The sequence below is a fragment of the Panulirus ornatus genome, chromosome 27 (assembly GCF_036320965.1).
Source record: "Panulirus ornatus isolate Po-2019 chromosome 27, ASM3632096v1, whole genome shotgun sequence".
Classification (NCBI taxonomy): Eukaryota; Metazoa; Arthropoda; class Malacostraca; order Decapoda; family Palinuridae; genus Panulirus; species Panulirus ornatus.
This window is the reverse complement of record NC_092250.1, coordinates 18996066-19003524: the sequence shown is the minus strand read 5'-3', so window position 1 is coordinate 19003524 and position 7459 is coordinate 18996066. Positions and strand designations below refer to the sequence as shown.

The window sequence follows — 7459 nt, the reverse complement described above, 5'->3', positions numbered from 1 at the left end:
ATTTATACACATATTCAGCAGGTGTGCTAACAAGGACAGAAAGTATCTTGCTCCTCAGGCAAGTGACATGAAATATGTTAAGTTTTCAGTCGACTTAGCCTCGACTTAGGCATGATTTACCTATAACATGAGGATACTAAAATGGGCCTAATTGATACTGCAGAGACGTCTGCAGCTTGTAAAGTGGTGGGTCACATTGGAGCAAAAGCCAGTGATGCGAATGCGGCGATGCAGCAGCATACTGCAGTTCTGTACAAGTGAGGCTAAACAAAGTGGGGGGCTGAGGCCCATTGCTTTTCGAAGTAGGGGGCTCCCCCACTGCTCCACCGCCACTGCATACTCATTATACATACGTATATGGGCACCTGACACAGGGATTTGTTTACATGCGTGTATGTATGTGTGTGCGCGCATACAGACGAGGACAGATGTGGTACACATACTAGATTGAGAAGATGGGACAACACGAATGTAAAGATCCCGTAAAACGCAGATAGAAATCACCCACCCACACACCTAGCAAATAGTAATCACCCACCTAGCAAATAGTAATTACACACCACTTTGAAAAGCAGTGGGCCTCAGCCCCCCACTTTCTTTAGTCTCACTTGTACAGAACTGCAGTATGCTGCTGCATCGCCGCATTCGCATCACTGGCATTTGCTCCAATGTGACCCACCACTTTACAAGCTGCCGACGTTTCTGATATGTCATACATAATACATAATACCATTCTCACATGCATGAATATGCTCTTACATTTATATATATATATATATATATATATATATATATATATATATATATATATATATATATTTTTTTTTTTTTTTTTTTTTTTCATACTATTCGCTATTTCCCGCGATAGCGAGGTAGCGTTAAGAACAGAGGACTGGGCCTTTGAGGGAATATCCTCACCTGGCCCTCTTCTCTGTTCCTTCTTTTGGAAAATTAAAAAAAAAAAAACAACGAGAGGGGAGGATTTCCAGCCCCCCGCTCCCTTCCCTTTTAGTCGCCTTCTACGACACGCAGGGAATACGTGGGAAGTATTCTTTCTCCCCTATCCCCAGGGAATAAATAAATAAATATATATATATATATATATATATATATATATATATATATATATATATATATATATTATACTTAATCGCTTTTTCCCGCGTCAGCGAGGTAGCGCAAGGAAACAGACGAAGAATGGCCCAACCACTCGTAAACATATATTGGAAAGGATCACAATTTAGTGCGTGATCAAGTACATTCCTATGAGTCCACAGGGGAAATGAAACAAGATAAGTTCCCAAGTGCACTTTCGTGTAATAATCACATCATCAGGGGAGATACAAAAAAGAAATATGTCAGTTGATATACAACGAAGAGACATAGCTAGGACGCCATTTGGCAAACCGACATTCGCTGGGAACCACTCACTTTCCTCTGACTGTGTTTTTGATTGTTGGTAAGGATATTCAGTGTATGTATATATCATGGTGAAATGCCTGAGGATTGATGGAATGCATGCTGCTCCCTCCCGCACCTGTATTACAAGCATCATGCTGCTCCCTCCCGCACCTGTATTACAAGCATCATGCTGCTCCCTCCCTCACCTGTATTACAAGCATCATAATGCTCCCTCCATCACCTGTATTACAAGCATCATGCTGCTCCCTCCCGCACCTGTATTACAAGCATCATGCTGCTCCCTCCCTCACCTGTATTACAAGCATCATGCTGCTCCCTCCCGCACCTGTATTACAAGCATCATGCTGCTCCCTCCCGCACCTGTATTACAAGCATCATGCTGCTCCCTCCCTCACCTGTATTACAAGCGTCATGCTGCTCCTTCCCTCACCTGTATTACAAGCATCATGCTGCTCCCTCCCTCACCTGTATTACAAGCGTCATGCTGCTCCCTCCCTCACCTGTATTACAAGCATCATGCTGCTCCCTCCCTCACCTGTATTACAAGCATCATGCTGCTCCCTCCCTCACCTGTATTACAAGCATCATGCTGCTCCCTCCCTCACCAGTATGGACAGGCTGCAGGCGAGGCATGGTGGCGGGAGACCTAATGACGGCTGAGCCCTTGTGCTTTGCATTCATGGCGGCCGCCAGCACCACCACCACCATGATCATGCTGTGTCCCTGGGTTTCCCATGTTGGCGCTCCTGTAGGTACAAGGTTGTGCTACAATCAGTGGCAGAAAAGTGATGTACACCTTTGGAGTAAGAAGTTGTAGTTTTTTTTTGTCCACTGAGGATGATCGAGCCTCATGGTCAAAAATGCCCCATCATGGCTCTCAATATATATATGTATATACGAATAAAGTGCATATGAACGCGCACCTTCATAGAACATAGAAACCTCCAACAGCTAGAATCGAACCCGGGACCCCTGTGCAAGAGGCAGGAATGCTATCCGCTAGCCTATGGGACTGTATAATAGTGAACAACTATTCGATATATATATATATATATATATATATATATATATATATATATATATATATATATATATATATATATATATATATATATATATATATATATTGAGATGGTTGTATAATGGCAAGGAAGACTATGGTTAGTGTTCGAACTGCACGTTTATTGAGTGTACCTGGTAAGTTCTATGGGAGACTAGTGATTGAGAAGATGAAGGCATGTACAGAGAATCGGATCGGGGACGAAGAGAGTGGTTTAAGGAGTGGTAGAGGATATGTAGATCAGATATTTACAGTAAGGCATGTGTGTGAGAAATACTTAGAAAAACAGAATGATTTTGATGTGGCATTCATGGATCTGGAGGACGCATATAAGAGGATGGATACAAATGCCTCGAGGAAGGTCTTACCAATATATGATCTGGGAGGAAAGCCACTTTAAGCAGTGCGAAGTTTTTATCAATAGTGAAAGGCATGTGCAACACTAGGAAGCGAGGAGGGTGAGTGTTTCCACGTGAAGGTCGGTGTGCGGCAGGGATGTGCGATGTCACCGCGGCTGTTTGTTTGTAGTTGGGGATGCTAGGAGGGGCAAATGCAGGGATCCTGGAGAGGGGCAAGTAAGTAGTCTGTAGGGGATGAGACGGCGTCAAGGAGTGAGTATGTTGTTCTTTGCTCATGGCAATATTAGTGGCTGATTCGACTGAGAAACAGCAGATGTTGGTGACTGAGTCTGGGAGAGCATGTGAGAGCAACTTGTGAGTAAATGTGAAGGAAAGCAAGATCTTTAGGTGGAGCTAGTCTGTTTGGAATGTGCATTGTGCTGGAAAAGAAAATTGGTGGAAGTGAAGTGTTTTAGATACCTGGGAGTGGACGTGGCGGCGAATGGCACCATGGAAGTGGAATTGAATCGTAGGATGGTGAGTGAGGAAGGGTTCTTCCCACTCCTGGCAGCATTAAGGAATGTGTGGAAAGTTAGTCTAGGAGTAGGAGAATGGGTATGTCTTATGGTATAGTTGCGCCACCGATGTGATATGGATGTGAGGCATGGGCTACATATGAGGATGTGCGAATAGTAGGTGTGTTTGAGAATAATATGTGGCGTGAGGAGGTTTGATCAAGTAACTAAGAAGAGGGTAAGAGAGATGTAGTAATAAGAACAATGTGGTTGAGAGAGCTGAAGAGGGTTAACTAGAATGGTTTGGACATATGGAGAAAATGAGTGAGGAGAGGTTGACAAGAGGATATGATGTGTCAGAAGTGCAGGGGACAAAGAGAAGGGGTAGACCAAGTTGGAGATGGAAGGATGGAGTGAAAAAGATTATGTGTAATTGGGACCAGATCATGCAGGAGAGTGAAAGGCGTGCACGGGGTAGAGAGAATTGGAATGATGTGATATACCGAGGCCGACGTGTTGTCAATGGACTGAACCAAGGTACGTGAAGCGGCCAGGGGAAACCACTGAAAGATCTGTAAGGCCTGGTTGTGGATAGGGAGCTGTGGTATAGGTGCATTACACATAACAGCTAGAGAATGGATGTGACGGAAAGAGAGAGAAAAAAGAAAAGGAAAGGAAGAGAGCCCGGCGGTCCCGGTTGTGATGTCGGAGGTCGAGATGAAGAAAGTGTATGTGGTCCTTCTTTGGCTGTTTCTGGCGCTACCTCACTCGGTCTCTAGCTGTCATGTGTAATGCACCGAATCCACAGCTCCCTTTCCTCACCCAGGCCCCACAGACCTTTCCATGGTTTACCCCAGACGCCCCACATGCCCTGGTTCAATCCAGTGACCACGTCACCCCGGTATACCACATCGTTCCAATTCATTCTATTCCTTGCACGCCTTTCACCCTCCTGTATGCTCAGGCTCCGATGGCTCAAAATCTTTTCCACTCCATCCTTCCACCTCCAATTTGATTTTCCGCTTCTCCTTGTTCCCTTCACCTCTGACACATATATCCTTTTTGTCAATCTTTCCCCACTCATTCTCTCCATGTGTCCAAACCATTTCAACATACCATCTTCTGCTCTCTCAACCACACTCTTTTTATTACCACACATCTCTCTTACCCTTTCATTACTTACTCGATCAAACCAACTCACACCATACATTGTCCTCGAACATTTCATTTCCAACACATCCACCCTCCTCCGTACAACCCTTTCTATAGCCCATACCACACAACCATATAACATTGTTGGAACCACTATTCCTTTTAACATACCCATTTTTGCTTTCCGAGATAACGTTCTCGCCTTTCACACATTCTTCAACGCTCCCAGTACCTTCGCTCCATTCCCCACCCTGTGACACTTCCTCTTCCAAGACTCCATCCGCTGCTAAGTCCACTCCCACATATCTAAAACACTTCACTTCCTCCAGTTTTTCTCCGTTGAAACGTACACCCCAATTGACTTGTCCCTCAACACCTCCTGAACCTAATAACCTTGCTCTTTACATTTTCTCTCAGTTTTCTTCAAAACACTAATGTCACTCCGCAACTCCCCGAAGTTTTCCTAGTAAATCAGTATTCTCTACATAGATACTCGCTATACTTCTCACGTTGAGAAACAGCATCATCCTGTTGTGACGCTGCACGGCAGGGTGTATTTATGCTGTATACATACTGTCTCGAAACTCACTTTATTCCATTCATCCACCCCTGCAGTATGAGAATACTGCTTTTCTTCCGTTGTGACAAATATCTTCGTTTATTTCATGTTGTAGCCTCTGTATGTTCTATCCCTACAACTTATGAAGAACTCTATTTACATCATGCTGGTTGAAAAACGTTTATGATTATGATTGTTATCAAATCACCCTTCACTCTTCTCTCCTTTATGGTGAGCAAACGTAAGACCTTTTTCCTTGTGCCTTAATTCTCATCTTTTCTGCCCATCACTGGACCGTTTTTGTAAGTTCTGTGTCTTTAAGGTAAAGTAACCAAACTTGAGAAGCATGTTCTGGTTTGGGCCTCTTGTAGAGATGGTGTGATCAGCTTGCTGAATATTCCCTTAAGTTCGACTGATATTAGCTAGTAGTTTGTCACTTAACTATTCTATATTTGACTATGGCGACAGGTTCGGGACGACAACTCCCAAATTCCTCTCACACACAGATTGCAGGAAGTTACTTCATGTTAGAGTAATGTTCATGTTTAGACCTTTGACATACATCTTCAGTATGTTTCATGTGTGTGTGGCCTGCTGGTCAAGGTCTATAATTCTATATGATCACACGTTTCTCGGTTGTTTTTATTAATCTATTTATGAATGTTAAAAAGTTATTTCGCTATTTATGGTTTATTTATGGTTTAGGGAACCGTTCTGATAAGAGCAATGTGGAAAAAATTATTGTTTCTTCTTTGTCTGGATACGAACTTAATTCTTTATATCAAACATTGTTTTACCAGATCACTTGAACGCAATTACAACATGGATGACATTGTTTTGTTTTGGTACAGAATTTTTGTGACTAGCGTCCAGTAACGAAATGATTTATGGGTCATAGATCTCACAGAGGGAAAGTTCAGAAATATGAATACTTTCATCATAAATAATATATATATTTGTGTCAGGTAAGAGATGCATAACTGAATTTTGAACTGAGACAGGGTCGTATCAAGGGGAAATAACGCCTATGGCAAGCACTGAAATTGTGCCCCTGGCTTGATTAAAAATGTACCTACAGTGGGTGTATATAAAAATTTATACAGTGTAATTATAAACTGTTGAAGAGTTAGGCCAAATTTGAATTTATATATACTCTTAAAGACTTAAAAGTTAAGGACTTATTTGATTAAAATTGTAACGTAGAAGCGGTAATGCAACGGATAGCTGCAAAATATTACTATAGTTGAAAAGTAGGCGAGTTTCTTTTTTATCTCACAAAACCAAACCGCTCAAAATGTCAGTCGGGTAACATATGTCAGAAAGTGAACCTGAGTGGCGCCCCTCTTCAAGTGGCGCCCAGGGCACCTGCCCTACCTGCCATACCCTAGATACGCCACTGTCACTGTTACCTTCAATTTTTGGTATTTTTCTCAGAAAATAAGATTACTTTTGAAAACTCATTATAAGAAGTGTTTTTCATGCTGAATATAAGTCTGGTGTTAGAATAACGTTTAGTCCTCTTAATAACACTCAATTAAGCTGTTAAATTAAGTCAGTTTTAGAATATTTCTGTTTTGCATCTTATTTACTGATTATGTATCAGTAACTGAGAGCATTATGATATATTTTCCATGATTATTACACGTATAGAAGTGTTTGAATATCTTATCTTTCAATTTTGAAACAGAGTTTTTTGAGCTGAAAAATACCATGAGCTCTTATCTACAATTTTTATTATTTTTCTGAAAAATAGATTTCCTGTAAAAATAATTATAAGAATTTCTCCTGATGAATACAAATCTGGTGTTAAATATCGTTTGGTCTTCTTAATGACATTCAATTAAACTGTTAAATGAAGTCAATTTTAAGATATTTTCTGTTCCTTTGCACAGTGTTTACTGAGTAAGTATTGGATACATACCCAGTAAATACGACTCAAAGGAACAGAAAATATTTCAAAAATCTTCATTTAACAGCTTAATTGAGTGTCATTAAGAGGACTAAACGTTATCTTAACACCAGATTTGTATTCAGCATTTTTGGTATTTTTTCTCAGAAACAAAAAACATATTTCCTTTCAAAACTCATTGTAAGATGTATCTTTTTTCAGATATGTTGAAACTTGCTGGAAAAGAATAATAGAAGTATTAAGATGTGTGAGAGTCTGCTGGTGCCAAGTGGCGCATCCCTGTTACACATCTCCAGATGATGCACAATGCACATCTCCAGATGGCTGGGGATAACTTAACCTTAATTTCTACACTCAAACGATGTATATCTATGTTGCTGATAAGGCTTTTCTGAATCTGTCATCAAAGCTAGATGCAGGCTTGCTGCAAAACTAGGGCCAGGCTCTTTTAGATAAGGTAAGGTTTTCAGTACACTGTATGTTTATATAGGCCTCCAGCAGTGC

At 41.2% G+C, this 7459-nt stretch overlaps 1 long non-coding RNA gene across 2 annotated transcripts in view; it reads left to right on the top strand.

The window, feature by feature from the left end:
- Nucleotides 1-5866: 5866 nt before the first annotated feature.
- The window catches only part of LOC139757639 (uncharacterized), a 34844-nt gene continuing 33251 nt past the window's right edge, over nucleotides 5867-7459 (top strand). For both annotated transcript variants that reach the window (XR_011714689.1, XR_011714690.1), the window contains exons 1-2: nucleotides 5867-6011; nucleotides 7157-7412. This is a non-coding gene — a long non-coding RNA (uncharacterized lncRNA). The remainder of the gene's footprint in view (nucleotides 6012-7156; nucleotides 7413-7459) is intronic.